This window comes from Acomys russatus, chromosome 31 (genome assembly GCF_903995435.1).
Source record: "Acomys russatus chromosome 31, mAcoRus1.1, whole genome shotgun sequence".
Lineage (NCBI taxonomy): Eukaryota > Metazoa > Chordata > Mammalia > Rodentia > Muridae > Acomys > Acomys russatus.
Window position 1 is genome coordinate 20,643,831 of NC_067167.1, and position 20,321 is coordinate 20,664,151.

The following is a 20,321-nucleotide window of genomic DNA, read 5'->3' on the forward strand; positions in this document are numbered from 1 at the left end:
ATGCACTTGACCTAGGTCCTCTTCATGGATGTAGACAATGGGCTGCTCAGGCTTCATGTGGGTCCACTAGTAAGGGGAGCTGGTTCTGTCTCTGACATGGACTGTGTTGTCGGCTTTTTGATCACTTCCCACTGACTGGACTACCTTGTCAAGCCACATGGGAAGAGGATGAACTCAGTCCTGTTGTGACTTCATGAGCTGTGGTGGGTGGATAGGAGGACTCCCCCTCTTTGAGTAATAGGGGAGGGGGCATTGGGGAGGGAGAGAGGGTAAAACTGGGAGAAGAGGAGGAAGGGGGCTATGATCCGGATGTAAAGTGAGTTTAAAAAAAAAAAAAAAGAATTTGAGACTAAGCCAGGTGTAGTTGCACTGGCCTTTAATCCCAGAACTCAGGGAGGCAAAGGCAGGTGGATCTCTATGAGTTTGAGGTCAGACTGACCTACAAAGCCAGTTCCAGGACGGCCAGGGCTGTTACTCAGAGAAACCTTGTCTCAAAAAAAAAACCAATAACAAAACAAACAAACAAAAACCCCTTGAGATGAGATAGTCCAGGTGCCTAAGGTAAATCCAAATAATAATGATCTAAAAAAAAATAATAAAATGACTCCTAATAGTCATAAATTAGTGACCTGCTCAGCCATCATCAGTGAAGCTGTCTCCTGAAGTAAAGGAAAACAAATAAAGAAGCCCTTAACCAGACATTATGTAGAGAGTGAGGGTGAGAGACATTGACCACTCAGCCCTCAATAGGATGTCTCCATCAAATACCTCCCCTCAGAGTTCAGGGATCCCTACAAAAAGAAGGTGAAAATAGTGCATGAGCAAGATGGGATGGATGACTCTAAGAAAACAAAACCGTCTAAATCAACATCAGCAAAATACAAATGAACTCACAGAGTCTGGCCCAGCATACACAGGGCCTAAACAGGTCGCACCAGGTCCTCTGGGCTTATATTATGGCTTCCAGTTTAGTGGGGTTTAGGGGGGGTGGATTCCTGGGTGTGTGAAAAGTGGGTCTCTGATTCTTTTGCCTTCTCTTGGGCACCTTTCCTTTTGTTTGTTTGTCTTGTCCAACTCGATGTAATAGCTTTTGTTTTGTCTTGTTATATTTTAGATGGGTAGAGATGGGAGCAGAAAAACATATAAGTTTAAAAATAAATTGAAACGAGGAAGAAGACATCTTTCTAGCATTATAGAGCTATTACTAGAAACCATGGGTTCTGAAAGAAAATCTCCAAGTCAGGAGTGGGGCACCGCATTATATGAAGTGTATTACTTGAGAAGACCCAGAGGTTCTCCCAAACAAAATAAACTTTTGCCATTACTTTTTAGTAGCTATAATAGCTATATAAAATGCTATTCCTGAATATCCTCTTTCTAAAAAGTAGAAAATTTGAGTGTGACCTTAGCTGGAAGCTTCTTTCAAGTGGTTTGTTTCATATTTCTGGAAGGTTTTATGAAGGGTGCTGATGCAGAAAAAGCATCAGCAGTCTTACCTAGCTTTTGACTCGTGGACTACAATCCTAAACTATCAGGCAGGTTGTGTGAACGGATACAATAGCATCTTACTGTTATGAGGGCAACCAAGTTCTCTGTGGTTGTATATAAAAAGACTCCATGCTTAGTATAAAACCCATGGCTGTGAATGCTATGGACGCCTAGGATTTACAGGAAAAGGCAACAAGTATATAAAAGAAATTTTTTATATACTTGATTATATACTCTGATTATAAGAATAATCAGAATGCATTATATACATACTCGAAATTCTCAAAGAAAAATTTCCTTAATAAAAACTAAAATGCTTAAATAAGAAATAAAGATAATACAATCAGAGAAAAGTAAACATACACAGGATTGAGAACTAGTTTGAACGTAGAGGTTTAACCTCAGCTAAAGTATGAACAGATGTGAGTCAAACGCCATTTTTAAATATATAGATCTTTTTTCTGAAAAGTGTTATCACATGTACATTTGAGTAAAGACTCAAATAACTCACGAAACCAATAAACTTTGGGAAGGACCCCCTTGTACACATTCTGGCTTCACCGAAGCCTAATATTTGTAACCAATATTATCATTTCAACAATTAGATCAGCCTAAAGATGCTTCCATAACAAGTTGGAGATAAGATTCCAAGAGACAGAGGAAGATGTAACAACCACAGGGAGTCCTTCAGATCGTATCCTTTGTTAGGGAACATTAAAAGAGAGAGAGGGAGAGATCACCTTCTTCACAACCATGTTTCTCAATCATCCTTCACATAAGTGGCATTACTATGAAGAATGAAAGTTTCCTTTCTTCCAAAAAAAAAAAAAAAAAAAACAAAAACAAAAACAAAAACCATAAACCATTACACACACATGACAGTTAAGGATATTGTTCATAGGTCACTGTAGCCCCCGCAGCTTCATACTGAGATATGGTTTTCTTCAATTTCTGTGAAAATAAGAGACTGTAGTATAAAAAAATTTCTTCTTCCTGAACTTTGTACTATTATATTATAAACCATCTCAAAATCAAAATAAAATAAATTAGAGAAAAGTAGGATAGGAATGAAGGGAGGAAGAAAGAGAGGAAGTTAGGAAGGAAGGAAGGAAGGAAGGTGTAGACATAAAGTTGATTAATGTATCAGTAATTCTTTCCCTTGTTTTACTCAAGTGTTTATTAGCAAGCAGACAAAAATTCATCCCATTGCTTTCATTTTCTCAAGCCCACCTCAATGCTGTCATGGAGCTCCTGGTAGCAACTCCACACTGTAACAGCCTCCCATGCCACAGAAAGAAATTAGAACATTGCTTCATTATGTCTTGTAAGTGGTTTATCTGTCCAGAACAGCATATAGAACTTCACCTCTCTGATATTCCATTTTCAGTATAACATAATGTAATTCAGTGGTAATAAAGATGTTAGCAGTGATTTTATTACCATTACAGACATGCTTCCTCCGTGGGGATCTTGTAATGTCTATGAGTGAACTTGGCATATTTGCTCGGTTATGTCTCACACTTTGTCTTTTCTTAAAACTTTCAGAATCAAGAGATAATTTTTTTCAAACCAAAAATGAAATTAACTTTTTGACTAGATATATTTCACACTTTGCTTTTAGTAGTGTATTAATTCTACAATAGGTACAATAAAATCGATAAATTAAAGTAGCATTTTGTGTTTAAATATATTTTTCCTTTCGACCATATTTTTATGTGAACCTGCTAGATCATACACTAGGACATTTAAACTTATGACTAATGTTAACTTCATATCTAAACTCTGAAGACTGGTGGATCTGTGCTTTAGTTTACTTTAACGGTCATGCAAATAAAAATGCCCCCCCAGGTCCCATATGCAGTGATGTAGTAAGGTATCATCTCCTCTTGACTCTCTTCACTGTCCATTTTTTCATTTGTCTTTCCAGCACTAAATCATCTAAGCAGAATAGTTATTTGAGAACTGAATAATTCATTTCGAGATCCAATTTCTCCTTGTTGATTTTAATATTTTATGGCATTGACAATAAATATTTGAGAAGAAATGGAGTTAACAAATAAACAGGCTTATGTTTTTGGTACCTTTGAAAAATAATATTATCATTTAACTCATAATCTCAACTTCATTGCGTATGTTATTTTTTTCAAATTCAAAAATAATGTAATTGTTTGTATCTAAAATTATTGGAATTATGGCAATTATCTTAACAGGGTCTGGCAAGTCTTTTATATGTGTTGACCTGAGACTTAAGCAAGTCAGATGGCCCAGTTGGGCCAAGAGCTTCAGTGTTTTAAAGTTATAATAAAAAATGTACTAGGTGTTCATTTCACAGATTCCCTGTGCAGATCTGAAAACCTTAAGTTGCCTCATTTCATGTCTAATTTTAATGAGATACAGAATTTTTAATAATAGATTTTATGGGTTTTATATCTACATTTTTTGCACAGACCATTGAACTAGCTTTAATTTATGCAATCAATATCATTTGGAAAGAAAAAGTGGCTCGTTAACTTTTCTACTACTGATTCAAGAGTAAAATTTCTTATTTCTGTTATATACTCAATATTGACTCACAAATTCACAATAGTTTTCTAAAGTAATCTTGGATAGTTTGGACGAATATTTTAAGTATTTTTCATCAGCTACTTACTCAATAGTCTTTTTAAAATCACCATCACATCCAAGAAAATAATTTATTTTTTTATAGCACAAGTTAAAAGAATAGTATTAAGGATCATCAGAATTATAACTATTTTTGATAAATACTTGCTGCTCCTCATTTAATATATGACATCAATATTTGTTATAGCAACTAAATATAAATATTTGGAGTTGAATGTTGGTATGAAAAATGATATCAATAATGTAATAAAAATTACATTAAGGAAAAAAATTACATTATGTTAAATCCTTGTGCAATTGTGTCTTTTCATTACTTGATTACCACATGCAATGAAAAATTAATGTTTAAGTATACCAGTAACTAAACTGCTTTATTTTCTTGGATTGTGTAAATATAGTACTTAAAATTCTTCTTCTTCTGAGCATTTCAAAGAGTATAAAAAATAATTTCTCTCCTTTCCGAAATATTTATTTATTTACCTTGTGTGAATGTGTTTGCCTGCATAAATACATGTGTGTCACATGTGTGTAGGGTGTGTTCATAGGCCAGAAGGAAATGTCAGATCCCATGGAACTGCAAGTCATCTATTAGTGCTAATACAAAATCATTATGCTTTCTTTTTCCCTATTGCTATAAATGTGATTGTGTCATTGAGTGATGCCATGGTTTGTTACAAGACCATCCACTAATTAATTGCACTTTACAATATGAAGTTAAGCTTTCACCTCATGTAAGCATCTGTTGCACAGGATAATCTTGAATATTAGAAACATTACTTAATTCCCACAACATATATATGGAGGGGGAGAGAGGGAGTTAGAGAGAGAGAGAGAGGGAGAGAGAGAGAGAGAGAGAGAGAGAGAGAGAGAGAGAGAGAGAGAGAGAGAGAGATGAGAGAGGAGAGGAGAGCTAGAGAGGCGGGGGAGAGAGAGAGAGAGAGAGAGAGAGAGAGAGAGAGAGAGAGAGAGAGAGAGAAATTTTTTTTCTCAAGAAGCATATGAGCATGGATGCTGATCAAATACCCAGGAAAACTATTTACAAGTCCATTGATATAGTGTAGTTGCATCTGTCTCTTTCATACAGTGATTCCATTCTATTGGAAACAAAGGTGAGGTAATGAGTTACTGGATGTGACAGAGAAAAGTAAGATACTTTAGATGTACAGAGAACACTTAAACAGGTGATGTCAGAATGCAAGCAATTGAAAATTTGAAGTCTTTGACCTATTCTTTTTCTCTTTCCTCCTCCTTCACAGGCTCTGGTTATCATCATCTATAATTCATTTCTTTGTTTTTTGGTTGGATTGACTTCTGATTTTTTTCATTTTTTTTTTCTAAGAATGAAGCATGGTGCCATCCCATTGCAATGGTCAAATTTTCATAGTTGAAAAAGAGCCATAAATGTAGAGTACTAATCAGATGACATCAGCCTAGGAAGCAATGACAATGATTGCTATCATGAAAGACTAAATAATACTATAGATAGGTTGAGTCAGAACATTGGATTCTTCGCTTATAGGCAGTATAACATTTGATAAGACTGGGAACTGCTCCATGACTCTGATCCATATGTTAAATAATGTTTCAATTTTAATCGAAAAGATGGAAGTTTAGTTTCAGGAATAATCTTATATGGATTGTTTATTATTACATCCTTATAGTTTGAATTTAAATTACAAATATCAAAACTTGGTTGACGCTATGCCAGAATAAACAGGAAAAATGCTTCAATACTATTTCCTTCTGTGTAAGAGTGTTAGGGACACCACATCTATCAAAAAGATATAAAGGTTGAACTCATGATTTAATTGGGGCTTTAATCATATTTTGATTAAGGATCAATGTCACAATGCAGCTGTTAAGGAGGAAGAGGATTCACTTGAAAGACAAACTTCTGGTCTCTGTCTCATCTATTAACCAATTTAATTATAATTTGGTTTAGAAAATGATATGCATATATCAAAATGTTGAAATCACTCCCTTGAAAGTATAAAGATTTTTCATGATTCAAATTGCATTTTAAATTTTATGGGTCAAGAACAGCACTATTTTTGTTTAAGATCTCAGAAGTAGGCTATTATAGTAGTTGAGATTCCACGTTTTTATAGCTATGACCTTTCATTTCTCTATGAAAGTGTCTCTTTATATGCTTTCAATATAATCCCTCATCTTTTACAACCCAATCTAATAACTGTCACAGAGGTCAAGAGGAAATATAGTCCTGTATAACTAAGAATTTAACAATCTGAAAGAATGGCTTGAATTTCAGATGATCCTCCAAAGCTTTTTAGTTTACATGGCATCATTTATAGTATCTGATGTCTTTTCAGGGCTTTCCATTATATACGAATAAAATTAGAAAAAAAAATCTAAAGTAACAAAAAATAAATAGCAAAACAAGTAGCAAATGCTCTAGCATATAAGTAAAAACAACCCATTGTTGCTTTAGATACATAGGCAACGTTGAAGAAACGGGTATTCCATTTTTACTCATGTTTTCATATTTAAAATTCCCTGTGATATAGCTAATTAAATTATTATAATATACCAGTGTTGGAGAGATGGCTAAAGGAAAAGAGCATTTGCTGTACAGCCATGAGGACTGAAGCTTAGATCCAAGCATGGAAGCTGGGTATGTTGCATATGCTTCTAAAGCCATCTCTTTGGAGCGGCAAGAGGATCCTTGAGACTTTCTAATTTCCAGCCAAGGAAACATGAGAGATGGTCCTGGGAGAGAACCTTCCTTAAAGGAATAGGTGGAAAGTGAGAAAGAAAGATAACCGAAGTTCTCCTTTGTCCACCACATGTCATACATGCCTATGTACTCCAACTCAAACAACATAGGTAAATAAATAAATAAGTATTTAAGAATAATAAAAATAACACACCATTACTGAAGAGAATCAGGGGGAAGGGCTCTGATTATCTTGTCCTAAATTCTGATCGACTGCCACTACTTCCATCATTGTATATCCAGATGGAAGGTACCACATTGTTGCTGTCCTTCATGTGCTAATAGTAACACATTGTAACTACTACTATGTTATTTATTTTTCACCTCTCCCAGCTAATGAAAATTACTGAACTACGTCATAGGTATTTTGAATAAAGTGCCGCTCATATGAAGGAAAGAGACCCAGCACCTACTAATATTCACTGATAACAACAGGAGGAAATAAGAACAATTTAATATATACATTTCTCTTGGATACCTACTTCTTTATTCCTTCATGTGGATGTTTGCTGACAGAATTAAAGCTGTCAAATATTACTTTAAAAAACGTCCAGCCAAGGTAGAGAATAGAACTCAATACTGTATTACTTGATTAGCGTTTGTGAGATAGACTCTCAGTTATTTCAATCTCCAGCTCTGGGTTTTGGAATGAAAAATGCTCTCCATAGGTTCACATATGTGAACACAGTTACCAGTGGGTGGCACTGTTGCTGGAGGTAGCACAGCCTTGCTGGAATAAACACATCCGTAGGGATGGGCTTCGAGAGTTCCCGGCTTTGCCTTTTTAGTTTACACTGTGTGCTTTCTGCTTGTGGTTAAGAATGTGATCTCTCAGCTCTCTGTTTCTGTTACCATGCCTGCTGCTTCCTGTTTTGCCTCCGAGCCCTGAAGGACTCATCCCTCTGAGGCCATAATCAAAAATAAACTCTTCCTTTCATGAGTTTTTGTTAGTTACAGTAGTTTGTCACAGCAGGAGAAAAGTAATTAATATACAAGCACAGCAAGATCAAAATATCTATGCATACATTGGCATATGTATACAAGTATATATGCATATTAATACCAATATATACCACCAATGTTTTTATGTGATTATTTTTTTTTAAACCTACCATGGTTTCTTTTGAAATGTTTTAAGATTTGCCTAGTTTTTAGTCTATGAATGTTCGCTTTTCATGTATGTTTTGTGTACCGTGTGGGTCTGGTGTCCAGAGTCTTCAGAAGAAGACATATAATCACATGGAATTGGTATTATAGATGGTGTGAGGAACTATGTGGGTACTGGCAACTGAGCCTAGATTCTCTGCAAAAGCAGTAAGTGCTTTTAGTCACTAAGCTACCTCTCTAGCCCCAATATCTTATTTTAACAGTGGTTGCAGAATGCTAAAAATTGAAACTAAAAATCTCTTTGGTCTTTGAATCTTACTGTTTTATTTAGGACTTTAACCTTGAGTGAAGATGTTGCAATGAATTCTGACATTCATGACTTTTTATTTATTTATTTTTACTAAGTTCTTTTGCTTTTGTGTATGTGTGTATGAAGACTATATGTATGTGCTCTATGGACAAGTGGGGGGCCGGCAAAGAATGTTCCTGAGTGCCTTTATCACTCTTAGATTCATTTCTTTCATAATTGAACTTTTGTTGAACCCAGTGTGAGGCTGAGGTCCAGCAAGCCCCTGCTATCACAGCTCCACCTCCTAAACTGCTGCTGTAAGAAGAGTGTGTGTTGTCGCTGGCTTTTTCTTTGATGCTAGAGACTTAAACTGAGATCTCTTTAAACTTTGATAGCAAGCACCCTTATCCACTGATCCACGTCCTCAAGTCCCTTAATTATAACTAGTAAATGTGCCAGCCTTTATGGGATGAGAGTTTAAAGTATTATTTTTAGCTGGGTGCCTTTGCTCATTTTTATACTTTGTTTTGTAAAGCACTCATAAATGAAATGCAATTTACAGAGATTTTGAAGTGAATTGAGGAATACTACAATAGTTAACCCAGATTAATCTTTCAGTTATTAGCTTTAGCTGTAATATTAGGTTATTCCTGACTGTAAACGGCCTTAGATGTCCACATTTGGCAGAGGTGCTTGACTGTTTTGATACAATTTCTTCATTTTATATATCTGGGAAGTTGTAGTGTATGTCACATCTGTGTATCATGTAAACCATAGCTGGAATGAAAATGCGCCTCTCTCCTGATAATGTAAATGAGTGACTGTGCTCCCTCTCATGTTTCAGTTATACCTTATATCATGTTTTTATTGCTATTCCTTTCACATTAAAATATTCACCATATTTATCTGGAAAGACATGACTATGACTTATTGTTTTTACTTCTATGTAACGCATACGAAGGGTTTCTGGAAACAAAATCAGGATACTAAAGGTCACTGAAAATGAATAAAAAAGTTAATCTATAGATGTTAACCTTAAAAATTAAAGTTTGTACGACAGATTTTTTTTTTATCATAGTACTGTATAGTAAAATTATTGAGCAACATATCAATTGCATTCATAGCACCTTTCCCTATTCTTTAGGCTGCCATGGACAGATTTTTGTAAACATTTGTTGGGAGGGAAGACAAAATGCTGTGTAAGGTGAGAAAGTGAAACAATTTTTTCTTAAAAGACCATTATGAAAAATTCTCTTGACTGGTTTGTGCTGACGTGGCAAGCAGTGCTTAACCATGGACAATGTTACAGAGGCAGTGAAGTTTCTTTGCCTTCATCACATCAAGTTAGGAATCTGATTCTGTTCCCGTAAGAGTCCCTATTACCACACCTTCTCTCTCTAAGTGTCTCCCTCTCCCTTACACTGCTGCTCAGGCAAAGTCACCTTCACAGGAAGTATAAAGGGAGTATGATATGGAAGCGGGGCATGGAAACTTTTGCAAATGTAGCCTGCTTCCTTATCTCGGTTGATCTCCAGGTTTTATGGAGCATCTTGACTTGGTCCTTCTTCAGGGTCTACCACTGCTAACCATGTGTGGAGGAAGCTTCTCCACCCTCTCACCGCCCACACAGAGTGATCCACAGGACATTTTATTTTTGTTCCAGCTCAATTTGACCATGAAAATTAGCCATCAACTGCGGAGTTTGCTGTCGATTCCAAACCTAGTTGATTCTGTGACGTGAAAGAATCTTGGGAGCCCCAAGGGAACTTCTCACTACCCTTCCTTGCAGATAATGAAGAGACAGATATTTGTGGAAGTAGATGGTGCTCATCCAATGGAAGAGTATTTGGGTTTCAGACTGACTATGCCTAGAATATAAAAGGCGGCTTCTATTTTCCTGTTGTTCTCAGCTGTCACCTAGTATGAAAAGCCTTTTATTCGCACACCGTCAAATGTATATGCTCTTCTTAGTGCTGGGGACTAGACTAATAAGCTGTAGCCAGTATTTCAAGGAATCTTACATTTGTGTTTATAAAAATATGATCTTTCCTCTCTACCAAAGCCAGTTTTGTGTCTTAAGAATTTCTTTCAAAGATTCCATAATTCTCTGGTAATTCATTTTTGCTTGTTAAATGTTGCTTTCCCCTAGTTTAAACTCCTGTTCCATATGTGAACTATAATCTTTCATCCGCCTCCCACTCCACCCCAAGCATGCATAGTAGCTTATCCTAAAAGACAAATGGACAGGTGGATCGTTCACAAATAGTATCTGTTGACTCTTTTCGGGCAAGTGTTCCCTAGCATGTGTTATGATCTGTCTGGCAGGGTTCTGTATTCTGTAAGTAAGATACTGTTATAAGGATCTTACCTATAGTTAGAACAACAGAAACTATGCTAGAGGAATTTTAATCTCTCAACAAGGCTGCTCTGGAAAGGTATCACATCCAAAGACCTAGGACTGTGTGTTCTGGCTGGCTATACACATGCCTTTAATTCCAGGAGACAGAGGCAAGGAGAGCTCTGAGTTCAAGGTTAGCCTGGTATAGAGCAAGTTTCAGGTAAAGAAAAGCTTAGATCCAGGTATGGTGGTACACACCTTTAATCTCAGTATTTAGGAAATGGTGGCATGCACATCTCTGTGCTCTGGTTAGTTCGGTTCAGGCAGTTTGTTTGAGTCAGTGAGTTGAAAGGCAGTGCAATGGAGTTGAGTTTGTGGCAGTTCAGTTCATAGAATTCAAAGGTCGTTTTACCAGGATGGTTTTACAGAGAGACGCTGAAGACAGAACAAGCTAGACATAAGTGAAGACAGAATGAGCCGGAGAATGAAAAAGGTGTCAGAAGATTAGAATAGACTTCTAGAGCTAATCTGAGGCCAAACATAGCAATTTAGCTAGAGACCAAGAGAAGTTAGATTGAATCAGTCAGCTTGGAGAGGTGTTTGGCTTAGAGCAGCTTAGCTGAACCAGCCAGCCATAGTGCTGAAAGAACTAGAAAGGGTGAGCTTATTCAGCAGTAAGTCTCAGAGGTTGGAAACATTTTAGACCTAGATTAGATAATGTAGAGGCAAGATGCTTCCAAGACTAGGCCTAGGTTAGAAGAAAAGATGACAGTTACCTCAGGTGAGTAAAAGTTACTTTTACAAACTTCAATCAGTCTTGGTGGAGGTCTTTTCTGGGAGGGGTTTTTAAAGCTCTTAGTCAGCCAGCTGTGTCAAATTGGCTTATTTTTATGTATCTATTATTAACTGAATAGATGTGAAGTCATACCTGTGGTGATAAGGTTATGATCTGGTTGAAAAAGAGCACTGATTATAATTTACAAGTAACTGTTGCTTAATGAATTAAAAAAAAAAAACAGCTGTTATACACACACACACACACACACACACACACACATATATATACTTTCATTTTTTCTTTGTTCATAATGGACATTAATAAAAACCACCTATAACAGGAAGCACATAATACCTTGATTCATAGGCAGCAAAATTGGCCTTATTCTGAAGGCCACAACATACAAGTGTCCCACATAGGATGTGTAGAATGCCTTTGGAAGAGGAAATGATAGTCTTTCTTATTCTTGCTCCAAACCAAGGGTGGTGAAGGGTGGACACTCAGAATGTCTTCAAGAACAGGAGCTTAGCGTATTTTTCTCGCCTCTACTTCCCATGATCCTTTTCTGTCCTTCAAACCCATGAATCTTCACCTCATTGCACAAGACCCTCCTTCAACAGTCCAATATCACATAGCTTATGGCTTTGACTGCTGTGACTAGAACCTAAACAATATGATCTTCAGCTCAGAGTAGATTCTATCATTACCATAGGTCATGATTTTTGTAAATACAATTATGCAACCAAATTAAGTGGGCAGCCTTGAGGTGTGACTTAATAAATTTTCTGTTGCTGTAATAAAACACTGACCAAAACCACCTTTGGATAGGAAAGGATTTATTTGACCTATAGATTTTAGTCCATGATTGAGGCAACCAAGCCAAAGTAGAAACTCAAGGGAGAAATTTGGAGGCGGAAACTGAAGCAGAGAATAAGAAGGCTTAATCAGTGTGCTTTCTCATACTCCCAAGGTTAGAATTATCCACTGTGGGTCATGGCTTTCCACATAAATCATTGATTAAAAAAATGCTCTGCAGACATGCCAATAGGACAATGTGATGGTCTTGTTTGAGATTCCTCTTCCTTGATGACTCTATTTTGTGACAAGTTGACAAAAATGAACCACCACAAGGTGGTAGCTACATACATGTTACTGCCTAGCACAGAGAAGGGTAAACAATTTACCAGAAGAGCCAGCCTATGGGCCAGGGAAGATCCCTCATCCGAGGCTCAGTCTACCAATTTAGCAATTCTTACAGACTCGGCTGGGGGGTGGGGGGAAGAAAGAAAGAAAGAAAGAAGGAAAAAAGAAAAGAAAACACAATTTTTAGCATCTTAAAGCTAGAGATTTGTAGGAAAGTAGAAGAATAACAGAAGATAATTATGACTAGACCTTTAGTTAATCTATAACTTTTTTAAAGAATTCACACACTATCACAGCCAAGTCAGGATTAAATTTAAAAGCCAAGATGGGCTTGAATTGAATGCATAGGAAGGAGCAGCAGAGAGTAGGCAGGAGCTGTCCTCCATTCCTGGTACAGGAGTAATGTCAACACAGCTGTCCCTTCGCTTGGAGTGAAAACGGGTCCTACTGCTGGGCCAATTGATTGCTGCTACTCTAGTTCCATCTGGCATGCATTCAGCAGCAGAGACTGAAGTTAGAAGTTGAAATTTCTTGAAGAGTTCAGACATGGTCCAAAGGTATTGAGAAAGCGAATGAAGATCTTTTGGGAAACTCTGTTGTTGGTGAAATAGTTGGCATAGGAAGCATGCCTGGCAGCAAACTTCTGCTTTAACAATAGGAAATCAAGTGCTGATGACAACACACTCTATGTTTTACAGTTAATTACTTGTGTCTTTCCCATTAATGGTCTCATAAAATATATTTATTGACAACCACTTTGATTGTTCTATGCTGTGCACAGTGTTAAACAACTTAGATTGATTGGGGTAACGTAGCTGAGAGAAATGAGAATGCATACAATGAAGAGCAGTTAGCCAGTTGGCAAAGACTTTTGTCGGATAGAAAGGAGTGAAAACTTACAAAGAGCACAAGACCTAAGATGGTGGATAAGACCATGTATTTTCTTGCCAACCGCCCCCCCCCCAAGATTCTTACTCAAGACTGTCACACAACCCACATATTACTGTTTAACCTTGTCTCCCTGTTTAACTAGTAAAAGAAAGCCCATACCTGGGAAGGGCCAGAGGAAAGGATGGAGTAAAATTTCTCAGCTTGAAGGACAGAGATTCTTGGGAAGAAAGGAGGAGGAAGGAGGAAAAGGGTCTTCTGAGAAGAGTTAGGTAGCAAGAACACATGGCCAGATTGGTGTGGATGGAGGAAAGGAAAATATTAGCAAATATTTATGGATTATGGATGGGACAGTGTGCAAATAGAAATCATTAGAAGCAGATAACATGAGATGAGGGCTAGGAGATATGGAAGGTAGTTTAGGGAATCAATATGTGCCCTGCCCCAGGTGAGTCAAGGCTATTCTAAAATACAGCAGGATTCTGTATATTTTATGGATTGATTGCAGGTTAGAAAATGGTGCCATAATAACTATATTCTATTAATAAATATTTATTAGGCCATACTTTTAAATTAACCACCTCATTCTTCAATAACTTGAGAGAGAGAGAGAAAAAACAGAGGAGACTTGAAAGTGTTGGAATATTACAAAGACTGAAACCTAGTGGAAGGTTAAGAACAGAGGTTCTGAACACAAAAATCATGGATTTGGCTCAACTCTAACTTAACTTAGATAATGACAAGTTGTCCTTACAGTTACCTTAACTCATGCACATTGAATGCCTAAGAAGAAGACTAGGCACTATTTTATATCACCACTGTTATTACTAACTTAAAAGAAGTAAAAAGACTCACAACCAAACTGTGGGAAAAGCACAGGGTTGGAGAACAGGACCCAGAGCAGATCGGAGCTCCACAAGGAAGCCAACAGAGCCAACAAATATGGCTCAGGGAGCCTGCAGAGACTGATGGACCAATCTAGAGCCATGCAGAGAGAAGACCTAAAACCCCTGCTCAGATGTAGTTGATAGCTCAGTCTCTATGTGGGTCCCCTAATATGGGGAGCAGAAGCTATCTCTGCCAGGGGCCCTGTTGCTCACTCATTGATCACATCGCCCTGGCTGGGCAGGCTTGGCAAGCCTTAGAGGAAGAGGAGGCAGGCGATCCAGAGGAGACTTGATAGACTGAGGCCAGATGGTAGGAGAGGAGAGCTACCTCTTTCTGAGGACTATGGGAGGTGAAGGAGGGAGAGTAGGACAGGGAGGAGATGAGGGAGGGGGCTACAATTGGGATGTAAAGCGAATCAATTAAAAACATATATTATGGGTCAGGCATGGTGGTGAATGCCTTTAATCCCAGCACTCGGGAGACCCAGGCAGATGGATCTCTGTGAGTTTGAGGCCAGCCTGGTCTACAAAGCGCATCTAGGACAGCCAAGGCTACACAGAGAAACCCTGTCTCGGAAAACCAAAAATAAATAAATAAATAAAAAGTGTTTTATATATATATATATATATGTAAGGATGAATATAGGAAGTTGCTAAGAAATGTATGATGCTAGAACCTGGTAGTGTAGACATTGCTACAGTTTAAGCAGAAAAAATTAATTAAAGTTCTGAATAGAGTGACATAGTTTGATATAAAGCACACTGAAGCTAAGTCAGACCAGACCATGAAGAGCAACACATTGTTCTCTTTCCAGGTGCATGGAACTTCACAAAGCCAAGAATCTCCAATTAAAAATTGGAAAATCTACATCTTGATTTAAAAATATTTACAATTAATCTGGGTAGTTTGAAGCTATTGTATTAGTTGTGTACAGTGTCAGAGTCAGAGTAGAGACCTAAAAGAGATTAATTACAAATTTGAGTTTTCTGCTTGACTGGAGAGGAGTGGGGAAGCATTGACTACCTTGGGCTTTCTTCGTGTCTTTCATTGTTTCTTATTATTTTCTCTTCCTCAATTATGTTTTATGGAATTTCTTCTCTGTGCTTTGAGAGAAGGAACAGAGAAGAAAATGACCACACAGTAGATAGCCGTGCAATCTCAGAGTGTTCTTCTCTGTATTATAATAAATCTCTTGCATTTAATATTTAAATTAATAGATCAAATAGCATTTTATTCCAATTATGCAAAATTTTATTGAAAATAAATGATGCATGTATCTCATTCTTTGCAGAGGAACTGTGTTAATTGCTTTTTAAAAAGTGATTTAATAATTTGAAACTGTGCAAACCACATACATGGCATATTGCCATACTCTGGCTTTATGTCAATCCCAGGCAAAAGTAGTTATGCACAGTCTTTGAACACACGTGTTTAAGACAGAACCACAATCCACACTATTTGGGAAACAGGGTTAACCCATTAATAGTAAGACTTGCTTTTTAAAAGATATTTATTATTACAGGAATGAATTTTGTTATAATTAACTGAGATTTTTCTTAATATGTTTTTATATTAAGTATTAAGTTTGTACTGGAAAAGTATGAAAAATACTTTATAATATGAAATGATTTGATAATAACATACTAAATATACTTGCTGATGTCAGGAATAAAAAAGTAAGCACCTATGTAACTTAAAATCACCTGTCATTTTGTTAATATGATGCCACATATATCAGGCATAATAGCAACTTAGTGTGATTTTTTTTCCAGTAGTTCACTCATTTGTGCAAAACTTATTTTCCAGTTTACCTGATTGCATTCAGAGTCCTTAGAAATCTTAAGGGAGAATTATCTGAGCATTCTTTGTAATCATATTTATATCACATTTTAAATAAGCATGCCAGTTCTATTGCCAAAAGGCTTTTCCATTTTGATTTGCATAGATGGAAAAAAAAATAAGTGACAAAGACATTGGTTGAAATAAAGGCACTGTTTCTTAAAAGTTTAAAATACTATAAAAACCTCTAATAAATTGTCTTACCTTTCTCCACTTAGCAGTGTGACATTGAGTATGTACGTTCCTACATGGCATCAGTACAGAATCTAAGCAGCCCTTTGAATCCAGAATTCTCCCTGGCACGCGTCAGATTCTAAGGAGGGAGAAAAATAAATGAGCTAGCTGAGTGAAGGGAAATATGAGGAGGATTATGGGAAATGTAGTCAGTTGCAGGAACTCACTTTTGTAAGAAAAGAAGCAGACTAGCAGTTGACATACAGAAATCATAGCATCTGAACTCACCTGGCCTGATCCACTGGTAATGGGTAGTGCCACACTTGGGTAAATAAAAATTTTTAAAAAGTTAAAGTTATTATGCATAAGCTATTTTATAATGTTTCTGTAGTAGGCACCTTGGGAAATAATTATGAAATCCAGTGAAATACCTACACAGGGTTATGCTATAAAATTAATAGGCTAGATCTCAAAATCTACGTATGTATAAGTATATTCAGTGAAAAATCGATAATGATAACATCTTCCACAGATACTTTTTTTCAGAACTATTTCCCTTATACTCAGGAATAAATTTTTGTGCTGTGTTTCTGGTTCTTCTTAGAAACTGGTACATACAGGAGAACGACCTTAAATTTCATTATTGTCACTCCCGTCATTCAAGTTACATTGTGTTTCCTGGACACTGTGACCAACTATTGTATTCTCCCGTGTTTATAAACAACAATTAGTTTGAATATAATTTTATTATTCTAGAAAATCTATTTATAAAAAATATTTTAAATAATTAAGTAGTCACAAAAAAAAAATCACTTTTCAAATACACTGGCAGGAACATCAGGTCATCGGATAGATGGAGCTGTCTCAGAGTTTCAGATACTATCTGACACTATTCTGATATTAAGGTATTGTGTAAGCTAGAAACCCATAGACACATTCCAAAGCACTGACTGCAGTCACAAGGATGATAGGTCAGACAGAGAGGAGCAATAATGGGGTAAAAATGTCACCAGATAATTTAGCTCTGGACTTTTGAATTGTCAACCTTTCCACATCATTAGGCTCTGATCAGATAATCAACCATGATGCAGCTTTGGTGTAAAATGTGGCTTCTAGCCGGGAACATTTGTTCCTATCCCAGAACCGTTCCTTACATTTAAAATAAGAATGCCACTCGGTGATCTATGTACCCCCTGATCAACCCAAACACATATTGGAGTTTCAACTTGTTGATCTATGAAAGGGATAGCCCATAAATCGCTCATTGGGAGAGCTTTTGGAATGACCAAATGGTATGTTCCAAAGACAGCCTAAATGGTAGATATTAAATACTAGGTGATTATATTTTTCCATGTATTTCAGAACAACTCTTTTGTGGTTTTCATGCTGGTGACACTTCATTTTCTTTCATCATTTTGGGTGTATTTTTATTTTCAAAGGAAAACATGAATAAATAGAAATCACATATGCACATATACTTACAAATATGACTATTTTAAATGTAACATTTGTGTTTTTAACTTCCCTAAAATTAATGACAATTTAAAGAATGTTAAGGAAAGAAATGCAGTTGTAGACTACCATGAAAATGAAACCAAGCTGTTCCAGAGGTAACCGACTCATCACGACTAAATTGTACCATTCTGTTACTCACTTCCTTAAACAACGTTAATTATTAACATAATATCTTTCTAACAGCTTTTTTATTAATGCTATCTAAGCCACCAAAAATACTCTGCCTACGTTGTCTAAAATTTGCTATCTTTTAAGACAGCATCTTTTGTCACTTGGGTCTGAATGGTTTAATCACCTGTTTTTCACAGCTTAGTGTGCTCTTTTGGACCTGTAGTTGTCTTCTACTCTGCTATAATTGAGGTGACAATAGTTCTGATAGCTTCTGTGCCATAGCATTAAGAAGTCCAGCCTTTTTTTCCCACCATGACCTCTCTACCTTTGATATGCTACTATGAAGTTATCTTTCCATAGCTGTGATACTGTTTCCTTGCCCTTGTATGTGCCGTTCTATAGTTTACTCTCTGTTCTAGGTTGCTCACAGCTTCATAATGCCTTCAGAAAAAAAATAATATCATCTTTAATGTAGCTGGCGTAGGGCCCTTAGGTAGCACACAACATCAGACATAAACTACAGCTCAATACTGAAGTACTCACCTAACATTCAAAAGGTCCTCCGTGCAATCACCAGTCCTGCCAATAGAAAACATTAATAAAGTTTGGATTAACCAATGATCTCATTCAATGAGAAACAGACAAATGGAGAGGCGTACAACATGACTTCCTGTGTCTATGTTTTCTTACTACATCATGATGTGGTCCAGCGGGTATTAATAAATGTTTCTAGGTAACTAGGCATACCTACCATTTCCTCCGGAATTTCTGTTTTTGTAATGAAGCAGTTCTACTTTATTCTCAATGAAATAGGAATTTCTTAGAAGTGCACCTAATAAACCATTAGTTCTAAATTTATTTCTCTTATGCAATCACATTGACTAGGTATGCTCTACTGAAAATATTTCACAAACCAGGGCTCTTTTATCGATAAGAACTGATCTTTTGTCCATGCCGTTTCCCCTTTTCTAAAAGGTTCTCCTGTAAGGGAAGGGAACAGGTGGTGGTGGTGAAGACAGAAGGCAATTAAGGCAGAGATCTTGAAAAAAACTGTTCGGATTACTGTCTTAGAGGAGGAATTTGGTTGTGGACAGAGATGTTGTTATTTCTGTCATCAGCAGTTGTTTCCTGGTCTGAACCTAGAGAATAATGCCCAGATGTGCTGGTAAATGCACAGAAGCTGTGTTTTATGTACAGAGGTATTCAATCACACACAGAAGCGCAGATTCACACACAGAGGCACCTGTTCACACACAGAAGTGCTGGTTCACACAGAGACAACAGTTCATCTCTTAATCTTGGTTTTGTTTTCTTTTTATCTCTCTCCACCTTTTGACAGCAACCTAATGGGCAAAGTTGACAGGAGGCCATGCATGGCCAATCACCTCTTGGGACCTTGGGAAGGTGGGCTGGACCCCCAGTGTAGTCACTAGGATGGTGAGGTACCTAGACAAACCGCACAGAGCTCTAGTTTTGGAGTGGCAGGACCAGCCAGCCCATCTTTCCACAACTCAGTCCAGTCAGCTCAAAATTCAATCTGCTTCTTTTGTAGGGGAAGACTTCCAATCATCAACCCTCAGACAAGCTGCCCAGTGGCAAGGCAATCACCTTCAGAATTGATCTTTCCTACAATACCTCTTTTTTCTAGTGTTACTGCAACACAGGAGTATGCTTACTTTCTCTCTGCAATTCATCTTCTGGCTTTAAACTCCTCTGGATAATAAATCTTCTTTTAAAATATCACCTTTCATTGACCATAGAAAATGATTCAGAAATGATGACTAGGCTTTGCAGACTGTGAAACCCTAGTCTCCGAGTTAAGCCTACCTGGGATGAGAAAGTCTCCATCCTTTTCCAGCACACCCCCGTTTCTGTAGGCCTACTCTTATCTATTTTTTCCTAGAAACTCTAACTAAATGTAGTCCCTCTCTCTCTCTCTCTCTCTCTCTCTCTCTCTCTCTCTCTCTCTCTCTCTCTCTCTCTCTGTAATCTTGAATAAAGTTTATTTACTGAGAATTCCATCTAGATTATCCATTCTCAGCCTTGGCTATCTTTTTAAAGCAAACCCAATGCTTCCAAAGAACACACAATATAGATAATGAATTTCTTTTCTCTAATTCTGTTCTGAAAGATCTATTAAGACCAGAGGTTGTCACTCATTAATACTCAACTGAATCATATAATACTCTCTTCTGTATACAAAGGACTATATCATATTCCAAAATTCACTGTTGGAAAATAATATGATGCATTTTTTCCAATACTAAACTCTTCAATAGACTGTTACAACTTAGTCCACATGCTCTCTTTGTGCACATTTTCAGAATTGATACAGAATTGAAAAGAAGAAACTGCTTTGCTTGAGCTGGTAACTGCTCTACTTTACCATCCAGTCTGAATATGAAAT

At 36.9% G+C, this 20,321-nt stretch overlaps 1 long non-coding RNA gene across 1 annotated transcript in view; it reads right to left on the reverse strand.

The window, feature by feature from the left end:
• The window catches only part of LOC127183720 (uncharacterized), an 83,765-nt gene extending 67,339 nt beyond the window's left edge, over positions 1-16,426 (reverse strand). Inside the window, exon 1 of the long non-coding RNA XR_007830052.1 lies at positions 16,319-16,426. This is a non-coding gene — a long non-coding RNA (uncharacterized LOC127183720). The remainder of the gene's footprint in view (positions 1-16,318) is intronic.
• Between the last annotated feature and the right edge of the window lie 3,895 nt (positions 16,427-20,321).